Here is a 14706-nt window from a genome sequence, read left to right as displayed (position 1 = left end):
GCCTGTGATGATCGTGTTAATTTGGCCATATAGTCTCCGTAATCCTACGTTCACAGACATGGGTGTAGTAGGATTTTCACACCTTGCTAAGGAGTTAAGCTGTTTGGTCTGAGAATACAAAACTATTGACAGCCCATGACAAATTGGCTTAAAACAGAATTAAATTAAACCAGACGGAACCTGAGTCAGTTCTCCCGCCTGCTGTTTGTGAGCACAGCTGACTAGCGGCAGGTTCTGGAGTGCATTCGGACAAGAGCTAAGCCAGAGCTGGGTCCCATCCGGCTCAGTGTCAGTTCCTGTCCATGACTCCCCATGTGGAGAAAAGATTGTAAAAGTCATATCTGTAATATAAATGATAACAGTGTGCTTACACACAGAAAGTATGCATATAGAGTAATAGAAAAAAATATATATTCTATATATGACCTGCTTTGCATGTTGAAGGGCATTATGCCTTTTTAGAATGAAATATATATGCAAACCCTTTGCCACAGATGTATCAAGCAAGTACTGTACATACCAATAGTACTTTGTATGTTACACAGACTCCCTTTTTTAGACCTTTTCCATATAAGTCTTTAATTGTAGACAACTAGAGATGTCTCTGGTTGCTGCTCGTGACACCCATTTAGTTTTAGTTTTTTTAGTTTTTTGAAAAGAACAAGGTCCCTAACAAAGGTCATAATGCCCTGTGATAATCTGCCAGCCATCGTCCGAGACATTATTTAATTATCTATCTGCAATTTGCATCATGGTAATTCACAGAAACAGATTTGTAATAATGACCTAAAAAACCCTGCTGTTTGTGTACATCTCACCTGCTGCTGCCGTGATGAGATGTCTACCACGATAATTTCAATTTAATTCAGTCCTGCGCTACAGCGGCGTAATTGGAAGGCAAAATGTTCCGGGCCCAGTAGAAGGCCCTCTGTCACGCTGGCACAGCGATCCCACTGATTGTGTTTAATTCAGTCATCATGAGAGCGTTTAGCAATGCTATGAAGGAATTAGGATGATGGATGATGGATAAAATCAGTGAAAATATGAAAGAGCTGTAGGGAAATCTTGACCATTTTGCTCAGGTTTGTTTTTCATGAACCATTGACATCCAAATGCTTGAAAAGTACAATTTCCTCAGTGTATTAAATGGATTAGATGGATTAAAAAATCTCCACATACCACAATTAAATATGCAAAGTAGCCCCACGATAATGTGGCGGTATCTAGATTATTGTCTCAGACATCACAGTTATAATGCTCTATCAAGATTTCAGAAGTGCTAAAATGGTGATCACAGATGATCAAGACAATCTGCACTTCATAAATTAAAAGAAAAGATGGATGACCAAAGTTCTCTGTCTCATCTGATGACAGTCGTGGCAGCGCTTTCAGAGCTCAATCTTTAAGTGACCGGATAACAATGGGTTGTTCAGGCAGATGTAAGACTATTAGTTCATTATTTAAATCCTGCTTTTAATTCTAAATGACATTGATTTGCCAAGGAGAGAAAGAGCCAAGAATCACCCCCTCTCCATAACAAGGATACAGTACCGAGCTTCTAGATGTTCTTGCAGAAACATTGAGGGGTACCACATCATCCTTCTTGGTTTATCTCAGTAATATACTCCACCCAGGGAGCTTTTGAGGTCTCCAGTGTGTAGTCCTTGCTGACATTTCATTCTCCTTCTCTTCTACCCGTATATTAATCCAGCCTCTGGCAGTGAGCACCACAACTGCCCCATTTTACCAATAAGAGAGAGGCTCTACAGTAATATAGATTCGTTTGGCCTTTTCCTCTATGAAATAAGATGAGTGTTTTTCTCATCTGCCTGCTGAATATCACCCCTAAAGGTTGCTTCCATACAACATTTTCATAACAAGAATGGGGAGTACGCAAGCAAAGCTGTGTTTATTTTCTCCTCTGGACGTCGGGACGTCTTGAGGTTCGAGGCAAGGAGAAGTGGGGCATAGCGAAGGAAGTGCAAGTTTGATGTCTCCACCTCGAATGTGCCCTCAGCTCCCCATCATGAGGAGGCCCACTACAGCCCACTGCAGCCACTTGAGACTCAGCCAAGAGCACCATTGCCATCATGGTCTACAGACAGGATTGGGAGAGGTTACCCTTTTTAGCTTCTCCCTCCTCACCACCAAGCTTTGAATAATGGAGGAAACTGGATTATATGGCTTCGCCACTGAGATGAACAAGCAATATCCATCAGCAGAGTCATATGTATAGATATTGTATATATACACATAAATTGTCTGTACATTTTTATATATGGAGCTATTCATTTCAGGATCATCACATATTCGCATGGAAATTATATCTCCTCTCCTCTTAAAAGTCTGTGAGATGCAACTATATTTCTTGTGGCTCCTTTGACAGTGTGGCAGTTTAAAGATCCTCTCAATTTGCATTGATAAGAGCGGGTCCAAGGCCGAGTTCACTGGATAAAGAGTGTTCATAAGTAACCCCCCTAAATGTGTCACCCTGCACCCTGACCCCTCAGCGGAGGAGCGGAGGAGTCGTGAGTTATTATCACCAAGCCTCCAACGAGAGAGAGCGGGAGCTCCTGTGACCCTTCACAGGGGCAAGGATGTGCCGCCCGCAAGCGTTGCATTTCCCGCAGCGGGCCTCCATCGCCTCGCGGATACTAAGAGGTGTGGTGTGTCAGTCTCAAATGATGAGATTTGAGCCCTTCATTTTTTTTACTTACTTTACTTACTTTAGCTTATCTCCCAAAGAGCAGAGGAAGTCTCAATTTACTCTCCTTCAAGTCTCCATTTAAAGTGTCTCATTCAAACACAAAAGAGATGTCAGTTGGTAATAGATTCCTACAGCATGGCAACATTTCTCCCAGTCAGATCACAGCAGAAAAACTTTTCTGCACGGCTGGTATGGCAAAAACAGCTGAAAGTGGCCTACAGGGCTTTTCGTATGTAGGTTTTATAGGTGTGCACTTTGTTCGGTCTACTGCCGGTCTGGGATGATTTCTGACCCAGATTGCATGTGTACACTCACATATACATGTACTCACTGAGACATACTGTATGTAAAGAAATCTGGATATATGATCTCTTTAGTCTGTGCTGAGAGAGGGATAGGGAGGGTGGGGGGAAAGAGTCTCCACTCTACCATGGGAAAGAACAGAGCACCTGGAGGTAGTTTCTTTATTTCTTTAGCAAAGAGCTTCTGAGCGTGATGGCTATCTCTAATTGTGAAAGTGCATTTACTGGAATCAGAAAGATTTCAATTATGATTCTGGAACTGACTATGGACAAGAAAAGTATTCAGAGGGAGACGATGAGAGAAAAAAATTACTTTGTGAATGCAATATTTTATGCTTGGACAGGTAGGGATTGGGATGCTGAGTTTTACAGCAATTTGTGTCTTTGTTTGTTTTTGTTTGTTTGTTTTTGTGTTTTGTTTTTCTTTGGGGGGAGAGGGGGGGGGGGGGTGCATCACCATTAAACACAATGTGCTGATTCTTTGGTGGGGCTGCCCAAAATGCATTACTTTGTGTACTTTAATACGATATGAACTCATACTATTTTGGGGATACAAAGAATTTACTGTGAACTGCATAAGTTGGTTAGAATTGAGTGGTTTGAAACAGCATAACATCCCCGCAGCGCTGTTTATTTGACAATAACCACAACACCTCATGTACTCTTACCTGTCATGGTCTTCTGATCACACTTGACATGATATAGCCATATAGAACATAATTCTTCAGGCAATGGAGTTGTAATGTATCTATGATCGGAACTCAGCCTGTCGCCAACATTTTGAGCACCAAACCACTGTCTTTAAAATATGACAAAAAGAGAGTGACACACAGTAAAAAAGGACAACGCATAGCCTACCATGAATAGAGTGAAAACTGGATGTTCTTCAGGACAGTGCATGATAACTGAGAGATCAACTTGTTCTTTTTCCAAAGTCCTTTCTTTGGCATATTTCAGGTGGCTGGCACTCAGCATCTTTTAAGCATTGAGAGGTTTCCATTGAAAGGAGCATTACCGGCGTCCATCAAACCCTTTGGCGGCTTTCAAAGGCAAACAGTGGGGCGCCAGAGTGGGGCCGTTTTAGTGGCAGGCGGTTGTGCCAGCAGCAGCCGCATCAGAGATCTTACAGGTACGTAAATGGAACCACACCTGAAGGCCAATGTTTCACGTTTTTTTGATTGATTTTTCAGCAACTCTGAGGCTGTTTTTTCTCCCACCGAGACAAATGTTCCATTAGGGAAATTGATGTCCTGATAGTTCTCCAGCTTCACATGTCAACATCTTTTCAATATAATATTAGGCTTTATGTAAGAAGGTCATTAGACCTGTGATTGATGACCTGTGATTGAGGTGAAAAAAAAAATACAAGGACAAAGAGTGGAAGACAAATGGCTGGGGCTGTATTCCAGGCAGGCTCCATACCAGCACCTTGCACACTGTAGCATTCACTTTTTAAAGAACACACCTGAGCACTCACACATAGCCACATAGTTTACTGCTGTCTTTCAATGCAACTCTGGATTAGCAGTCAAACATAATACATTCAAGCCGGCTACCGAGCGATGGTGAACACTACTAACAGCATGCAGTCATAACAGAAAGGGTTCACTTTGGATGGATTGTTTTGCAAGAAATGCTGTGGAGATCCTGCCTCCACAGTGACAATACGCTGAGTAGGTGAGAGAAGCATCTCAGTTGGAGAGACAGGAAGAGAAAGGGACAGGAGAGGATGGGAACGGAGAGCCACGTGAGCAGATGGCAAAGCAAACCTGAGCTGTGTAGCTAATCGCGTTACAGGGCCACAGCGGCACCCTGTCTGCTAAGACTCACGTAAATGGAATATCTAATCGTCTCGCGTCTCTGGGGCAATCAAGGCCCTTCCTCCTGAAAATATATTTACAAAAAAAAAAAAGAAAGAAAATGTATAACTGAATTAAAGTCCGCAGTGGGAGGCCGTGGTTCAACTCAGGCTGCAAATGGACCCCAGGTTATAAGGGGATTGGAGACAGCTTAGGGTATATCCACCTTACTGATATCACTTGGCCGACATTTTTCACACTTTATGGTCAGCTGAGGTAAAAGACTGACTCTTTGTCCCCTGTGAGTCACACAATCTGAGGTCTTTACACAGATTCAGATACTTCATAGAAGTAAGACATGTCAAGAAATTGCTCAGTATACTGTCTATTAACTTTTTAACCACGTTCATTTGGTTATTCAATGCCTAATACCAAAGTCATATGTTCAGTCTCAAGGGGACTCCCATGCTGCTGATTAAATATATACCCTACGTTTATTGTTAAGTTGCTCTGAAGAATCTGCGTCTGATTGAATGTAAATATTTTAGATATTGTTGGTATGGTGTGTCCAGACTGTAAATGTTGTCATAGTTCAGACACGGGTACAATTTCTACCTATTAGTCATGCTTGAGAGACACTCTTAGAAAGACTGAGGGGACAGAGAAAAAAAACAAGAAAGCACTCCGACGTAATCAGAATTCTCCTAGTCAGACTGCCAAAGCCAAAACCGTAACCGGGGAAATTTGATATGAAATGTTTTGAAATGCAGATTTGAATTGCAGATACACAAGGATGGCCCTGTGCCCCTGAAATTGGATATTTATGTCTGGAGATCCGTTTTCTCTTTTTTTTCTCTCTTCTTTCCTCGATGTGCTAGATGAATCCAGCATTAAAGGCTCTGTTGTTTGACAAGCTGCTCTTAGCTGCTGACCCACATTTGCATCATCTAATGTATTTTTGTCTGCGTTTCACAGAAGACAAAGAATTGGGAAATTATTACAGAGGCATTCCACTCCAATTTTGACACGGTGGAGCAAAATTACTGTCACAGGAAAAGGCAGCCATCCATTTCACAATGTCTGTTTACCTCGGATTGACTTCTGATCTTTTTTTCCGTCCCTCTGATGCTTTCTAATCTCATCTCCAAATACTTTTTTTATAAAAAAAATGTAGGGGAGGGGGGGGGGGGGGGGGGGGGGGTGAGTTTATTCAGCCTGACCTGGAGTTTTACTCACTAAAGACTTCCTGAGTACACATCAGGCATGAAATACACATATGAACATGAAACTATAACAGATGAATAAATGTGAACATGCGACAATTATTTTTGTCATTATCCCTTCGTGATGAAATGAAAGTTAGGATACCTGAATCTCATTTCCTGTCCCTAGACAAATGGAGGGGGAAAGATGCCTATCAAGATAAGCATTTCAGATATCTCATTAGTCTCCAGAGGTTGGGCTAACTGAAGCAGACTGCTCCTGCTGACCTCATCTGAATCTGGAGAGCTGACACATCATAGAGGCCCATCAGTCTATTCTGAAGGCTAGTTGGGTCATTGCCACACAGAGATGAAAAGACTTGATCTTTGGCCCGCCACTGATAATGCCCTGAACACTCAGAATTATCCTATTTGGTCCCCTTCAATGAAATCTTTTATTTGGAGTCAAGCGCCGTTAAATTGCAATTTGGGAATCGGTCCCGGTGATGACATTTGTGTTATTGGAATGATTTATGAACAAAGGCACACTAGGTGGAAAAAAAAAGAGAGGAAAAAGAGAAAAATTTCCCTTGTCACACTACAGAAAAAGATTCCTTTACTTGTATTAGAGAACAGTCCCAGCACGAAGCCCTTTGCCCTTCAGTCATTCTCAGAATTTAGCTTCCATTAATATATACTCTTTCAAAGGTCAAAGGTCACTTACTCTGTTTGGGAGATTAGCATCCTACCTTTACTTTGCTCTGCAGAATGGCTCTTGACCACAGGCTCTGGCAGGAACAGTGGCATTTGAATGTATATGACCTTAAACAATTGTAAATGTCTTAAATTATTTCCTCAGCATGACACAAGTTAGTTTTCTTGTATGTTAAAAAAAAAAACAGTTCAATATTGTCCAACTTGTAAATGATGTGAGACTTATGTGAGAAACTCTCAAGCTTCATCCTCACTATGCTGCTAAATTGGCTTAGCAGTAAAAACATACCGATCAAAAGCTGTGAGGGTGTTTGTGCCACCTGTGAGATATCCGGCCCATGCCACAGTAGCTTATTCAATTTCAAAGGCAAAACTTCTGGGCACGATTCAAATTCAAATTCAGACATTTTCGGGGTGTCATAAAGGTGAAGATAGACTACTGATGTATGCTTAACAGGTGAATTTAATAATAATTGTAACTCTAATAGTAATTGTAATGATTATCAATTGAATTATATCAGGTTTTTCTCATAAACAAATAAATCACATGTAACTACAGTTTTTGGATTTAAACTGGAAAATATACAGTACATTTAAAACAGTTTGACGCATTACAAAGCTCAGGAGAGAGACGGTGTAAAGAAGGTGAAGAAGAAGGTGAAAAGAGACACTTGTGTCTATGTAGAATTTATCACCAAACCACTGTTCTACTGAACAGCTTCTCTGATGGCAGAATTAGCCGTTTATTAATTAACCTTTCTTTTAATGTCACACCGAGCTGCTTTGTCAGTTTCGGACCTGGGAGGAGACTCATCTGGCAGCGGCATCTGCTCCCTTTCAGCTGTGGCTGACACCGGAGGAATTGTTTTTCGTGGCAGGGGAAATTGGGTAGCTGTCGACGAGAGGGAGCAAGCTGACGTACAAGCAGTGCTTTGTTTTGTGCTCAGGCAGCCAAAGAGAGGACAAGAGTACTGAGGCGTTTTTTTTTTTTCCCTCTTCTATTTTAGAGGAAACTGTGCCATGGCTTTCCTTTCTCAAACAAACCCCACAGAACCTCTTCCAAACTACACATGGGTTTGTTTACTTGGAGTAGCAGTGCATATCCTAGCGTTACATGATGATGTCAACAGACTTCCAGACACGTGTGGAATTCACGATGAGATGCTGCTCAAAATAAACCACACCTGTTGTTTATTCCACTCATAGCATGGTGGCAAAAAAAAAATAGTTTACCTAACGAGGTAATTCTCATGTTTTCATCTACAGCTAAGCAACTGCTTTTTTCTGTAGTTTCTCCTTTAAAATCTTTGATTGGTATGCCCAAAGTCTCAATTCATCAATTTTGCCTACTGTAAATCTTAATGTCTTGTCACTAATTGGTATGCCAGGCCAACATATCTTCATGTCACAGATATCTGATATAACTGTAATGTAATGGCTTTCTTATCAAAAGTTTATCAGACAAGGTGAATATATTTAGTTTGTTTAAATAGGGTATGTGTTTTATTTTGGAATTCATCACTTATTAGACTCCATGGATCGGGTACCGTGTCTGTACCGATCTGTACGGTTTTGTACCGGTCTGTACGGGTCTGTAAGGATCTGTACCGTGTCTGTACCGATCTGTACGGACCTGTATCGATCTTTACAGGCTACGAGCTATAGCGAAAAAAGCGTTGTGATTTCATGTACTCATGTCTCATGTCTTGTACTCATTTGAATAAGGTCCTACCATCACTTTTCCCTTTTGTTAATGAAGTAAGAAAATAGAATGCCGGATTTGAGCTTTAGTTATGCATGTACACTACACTACATGTATTAGACACAAGGTGGCCATTACCATGGTCTAATCCAATCCATTGGTACATCCACACAAGCCAAACTGTCTAGACAGCCTAAACTGAGTCTACTTTCTACAGTCTAAACATTACAATTTGGTTTTGTAAATCAGTTATTAAAACCAAGGTCACCATATTGTCAACTCAGTATATTCATATTTTAAAGTATATCCACAAGTTTTTCCTCTACTTTGAGATGAAGGTTAGCCATGTATTTTCACTGAAGTGACAGCATGTGCACATAATGATTGTTTAGACAATAAACCTGGAAACCGTGCTAATGAGTTCTGTTCTCTCTCCTTCTGCAACTCACCATGAAGGAAGTGGGAAAGAGATGAAGAGGGAAAGAGATAGAGAAAAAGCCAGTGAAAGAGAGTGTTCTGGCATTCACCCTGCCCGTATCTAAACAGCAGATGGTCATAAGGATCCTCAGTTGTTCCACAACCCATCTTCCCAACAACACGAGAGAGGGAAAATAAAAAATAATGTGAATGCACAGGTATAAGGAAAGAGGGGAAAAAAAGGAATGGCACTCGGAGAGTGCAGACCTCCGCCAAGGTCAAATGACCCATTTTGCATTGGCCAACCCCTCCACCAGGTTTTATGAAAATTGGGCTGGTGGTTTTTGCGTAATCCTGCTGACAAACCGTCAGACAGACAGACAAACAGACAAACAAACAAACCGCACTGAAAACACAACCTCCTTTGACGGAGATGAAAAATGACTCATAATGACTTCAGGGATGAAAAAACCGACAACATGTTTTGTTAGCATTTTCCTGTCATGAGGCAGGCTTAGGAATTCCATTTCTGGACAGGCATTGAGATGAGACGCCTCTCCCACTCACTTCCTGCGCATCCCAAGACCCCAAGCAGCAGGTGAATACTCTTCCACTCTCTGTGGGGGTTTCCAGGCAGCGTGTTTTTTTTTTTTTTATTCCTTAAAAGGGGTGTTTATGACAGAGATTAATGTCTGCTCACAGGGAAGAAAGCGGAGCACACCCAACCAGCACCCCCCGAAAGCATCCCTCTCTGATAATCCTTCACCCTCCACCACGGTCTGTGTCTCTCTGGCTGTCTGTTTTACGTCTGTCTCTATGTCTTCTCGCTAGTGGTAGTGGTAGTACATTTACCAGATCTGTAGAACACCCACATTGTGGGTCTAATTCAGTTTTAGGGCTTTCGTCTTCTGCCTGTCCATTTTTATTCTCTCTCTGTCTCTCTATCTTTCTTGCTCTCGGTGCCTCTGATGTGTTCTCTTTTCCTCTGTCTCTCTCTCTCTTTCATTCGCTCCCACGCACTTGCTCTCTCTCTCTCTCTCTCTCTCTCTAGCTCCCTGCCTTTCTCTCTCCCTCCTTCTCTCTCTGTCTTTCTCTCTCTCTACCTCTCTTTGTCTTTCTCTCTCCCCCTCTCTTTCTCTCTTTCTCTCTCTCTCCCCAGTTTGCCCATGCTCAGCAGGAAAGCACAACCCTCTTCCTGGTTTGCGTCCCAGAGTACAGCAGCTCCTCGGCGGCAACTGTGCGAGTGCGTGAGTGATTACGACGGGGTGAGGAACGTGGCTGAACGCGCAACCCATCGCACTGACTGATAAATAACACTCTCCGCCCCCACCATACACCTACCTCCTCCTTCCTCATCCACCATCTCTATCCATGCAGGCCCACCAATCACAAGGTGTGTCAGTGATGGAGGAGACGGGTTGAAGAGGGCTGTGTGTGTGTGTCTGTCTGTGTGTGTGTGGGGGGGGGGGGGGGGACCAGGGGAAAAGAGAGACTACTGGACACAAGCCTGTAGAGAGGAAGGAGTGTGTAAGAGTTTGTCTTACTCTTCTGGTTGTCATGGGGTGTGCAGGGAGTGCCATGGCAAGGGCTGGGATGCCATAGCAAGCGTCCCTTCAGAGAAAAGGAACTGGATGACAGAGACAGTAATGTGTGGAAGGGGGAGAGGGAGAGCATTCGGGAAACAGGGAATGATGGATTGCCAGCAAGCCGTTGACTTTGAATATGAATGGAGTTGATTTTCTATTGGTCTCAACTGGATTTATTTTATGCAAAGTGTCAGGGTAGGAGATTAAATTGGCTTCCAGGGAACTGGGTATTGGAGAGGAAAAAAATAGAAAAAACAGTGAAATGAAAGTTGAAAGAGAAAAAAAATATGACAACAATGACAAATGCAGGATTCTTCTTTTTCTAAAAATGCCATTACACCGTTATCCTTCTTTTTCATCCATATCGATGGTCCCATTTGTACCTCGTTTATTTATTTTGGATTCCATATATTTCGGCATACATACTGTTGCTATATTATATTACAAAATTCCCAAAGAATAATCATACTATCGGTTTTAGACAGCTTCTTTCTCATGGGAGTCAGGTCAGAGAGAATATGGACATGTTGTGCATACAGAGTCTGTGTACACCTCTGTTGTAACGTGTGTGTGTGTGTGTGTGTGTGTGTTTGTGTGTGTGTTTGTGTGTGTGTCTGTATGTGTTTGTGTGTGTGTATAGTGGAGTGGTGTCATGTGTCTGTGTGAGTTTGTGTGGGATTGTTTCTGTGTCTAGAGTTAGCATTTGACGGCTGTGCGCATGTGAGCAGTCATTTGTATGTGCCTACATGAGTGTGTGTGCGTACGGTCCCTACCGGCATGAGTGTGTGTGCGTACAGTCCCTACCGGCATGTGTGTGTTCTGCATGTGTGTTTACGTACAGTCCCTACCAGCATGTGTGTGTGTACGTACAGTCCCTACCGGCATGAGTGTGTGTACGTACAGTCCCTGTCGGCATGAGTGTGTGTGCGTACAGTCCCTACCAGCATGTGTGTGTTTTGCATGTGTGTGCGTACAGTCCCTACCGGCATGTGTGTGTGTGCGTACAGTCCCTACCTGCATGTGTGTGTACTGCATGTGTGTGCGTACAGTCCCTACCTGCATGTGTGTGTACTGCATGTGTGTGCGTACAGTCCCTACCTGTATGTGTGTGTACTGTATGTGTCTATGAGTGTTCACCAGGGGATGAACACTGTTCTCTCCTCATAGCCCCCCACACTCGTTTACATGGCTGGCAGATGTTGAGATGGAATGCTGGAGGTCCACGTCCACACACAAACACACACACACCTACACAAACACACACACACACACACACACACACACACACACACACACACACACACACTCATACCGGATCATAAATGTTAATGTTACACTCGAGAGCCTCTTTCCTGCTATTCCCCCCTGTCCTCTTCTTCCCTCCACGCGAACCCTCTTTACAGGAATCTCTCGATCCATATTTATCATTCCAGGGGTGTTTATATTCCGGCAGCTGCTCAGGCCCCTGCTCTCGAGACGTGTGGCTCACAACATAAAATATAAAAAGATCAGCAATGCCGTGGGTCAACACACATACACACATGAATTATTACATACATGCATAGAGTGGATGGAGGAGCTGAGAATCGCAAGAAACACGCAGCGCTACACATGTGAATTCTGCTCTATGGAGAAACATGTATAAAACATCACATTGCTGACCTGAGGGGTATCGGTGATTCACAGTTAAGAGTAGGCGTGTTTCAGGTGGGGACTGGGGCTTTCTTCAGGCGGTTTTCAAGAGCAGCAGTGAAGCCAGCAGGAGTTTTACTTTCACTGGACCCTTATTCAAAACTACATCATGTATAGTCAATGAACATTTATCCCCGTTTAAGAAAGTGAAGTCTGTAAAACTCCAGCAGGAGTTTTACTTTCACTGGACCCTTATTCAAAACTACATCATGTATAGTCAATGAACATTTATCCCCGTTTAAGAAAGTGAAGTCTGTAAAATGGTACTATTCATTTATATATAGATATATTCATATCAGTGTCTACACTTGAGAATTCCATGTATGTGAGGACATACTCTTATTTATGAACTGTGCTTTAATTGCTTTTAATGACAGGAAAAAAACTTTACATACTGGCTGAAATGCCAAACAGGTGTCATACCTCGTGAAATGTGTCTCTCCAAAGTTTCTTCAATAATTTAGCGGACATACTGTAATTATAAGAGCATCTAAATGGGTTGTTGGTGACGAGAGGCTGCAGAACGGCATCTGGTTACCTCCCATCCAAGCTTATATGGCTGACATGATGATGCTGACAACAACATATGCATCGTATGAATATGAATGAATGTTGGTGGTGGTCGGAGGGGCCGTAGACGCTGATTGGTAGGCATGTGTTCTATTTGTGCAGGTATATGTCAACATGGATGGCAGTTGTTTGTTTGTGTGTGTGTGTGTGTGTGTGTGTGTGTGTGTGTGTGTATGTGTGTGTGGGTATCTATAAACTCTAGAGCACACTTCAGATCTACAGCAGTGGGGCAGAGAGAAAGAGAAGTCCACCAGGCTTTGCTCCCTACAAAAAGGCAATTTCTCTGCAGATGATTTAGCCTCAGATAGTTGATTTTCTACACAGCTACATGGCTCTGGCAATGAAATAGAGAGAGAGAGAGAGAGATGAGGCGAAAGAGATAGAGAGATGGGAAGAGAGAAGAGAGGGAAGAAAATAGCACAAAACAGAAGAGAGGATTCCCATGACTGTGGCAAGAGGCGAGGAGAGAAGAACAGGAAAAGACGAGAATAAAACAAGGCATGAGAAAAGGGTAAAACCAGACAGAAGAGGATGATTGTCATGCCTTAGATGGGAAAAGAGAGAGATGACAAGAGTAGAGAATAAACACAAGAGAAGAGTAGAGACCAATGGATGGGAGGAGAGGATGAGGGCCTGACCTGGCCTGGCCTGGAAGGATAGCCTTATAAGTTATGAAAAAGCACTTTCTGATGCCAAATCAGCCTATAATTATTTGTTGATTGAAAAAAATGACCCTGTTTGTAACCCTTTGTAACACCCCCACAATCTGGTGTACTCCTAGAATCCTTCACACCTATTGACCTCCCTGAACTCACTTACCTTACCTCCTCTCCGCACCTATTGACCTCCCTGAACTCACTTACCTGACCTCCTCTCCGCACCTATTGACCTCCCTGAACTCACTTACCTGACCTCCTCTCCGCACCTATTGACCTCCCTGAACTCGCTTACCTGACCTCCTCATCTAAATCATCAACGTGCTTACTAGACCCCATCCCTACAAAACGACATAAATACACCCTGCCTTTATTAGATGTGACATTAATTAAAGTAATTAACAATTCCCTAATTTCAGTATACGTACCACATTCATTAAAACTAGCAGTGATCAAACCATCTCTCAAAAATTAACCTTGATCTTGAAAACCTGGCTAATTACAGGCCTATATCTAAACTAGGGTTATTTTTTTTAAGTAATAGCAAAGCAACTCACTTCCTTTCTACAGAGAATCAAACCAAGACGACCTCCATTCTGGCTTTAGAGCCCATCACAGCACTGAATCTGCCATGGTCAATGTTCTGAATGATTTACTCATTGCATCTGATCATAGATGCATTTTAATACCAGTTCTGCCAGACCTCAGTGCTGCATACACTACATAACAAACACATAACAAACACATAATAAACACATAACAAACACATAACAAACACATAACAAACACATAACATGTATTATCTTTCACTAGACTACTGCACTTACTAAAGAATATGAACATGTCTCACCGATACTCTCTGCACTGGCTCCCGATCAAAGAGTAGAATTCAAAGTACTCCCTCTGACAAACAAAGCTCTAAATGGCCCAGCTCCAAATTACCTCAAGCAATGAATTGTCCCCTACTGCTTACCTAGAGCCCTTTGTTCCCAGGGTGTAGGTCTTCTTGTAATTCCAAGAGTATCAAAAAGCAGAGCCTTGGGGGGCACTGTGGTGCAAGCAGTAGCCCCGACCACATACGGGCTTGATGCCCATGGGGGACATGGGTTCGAATCCGGCCCGTTGTCGTTTCTCCTGTCCACTCCCCACCTCTTCTCCCACTAATTTCCTGTCCCACTCTTCACTGCACTATTGATTAAAGGCAAAAAAGGCCAAAATAAATCTTAAGTCTTTAAGTCTAGACTGAAAACATTCCTCTTTGGTGCATGCTATAGACATCTTCTGTGAACATGGATTTAGTCATGATTTAAAAATTGTCATCCACCCTCTTACCCTCTGGCTCCACCATGGGGAGGAGGC

This window comes from Clupea harengus, chromosome 7 (genome assembly GCF_900700415.2).
Source record: "Clupea harengus chromosome 7, Ch_v2.0.2, whole genome shotgun sequence".
NCBI lineage: Eukaryota > Metazoa > Chordata > Actinopteri > Clupeiformes > Clupeidae > Clupea > Clupea harengus.
This window is presented reverse-complemented; position numbering follows the sequence as displayed.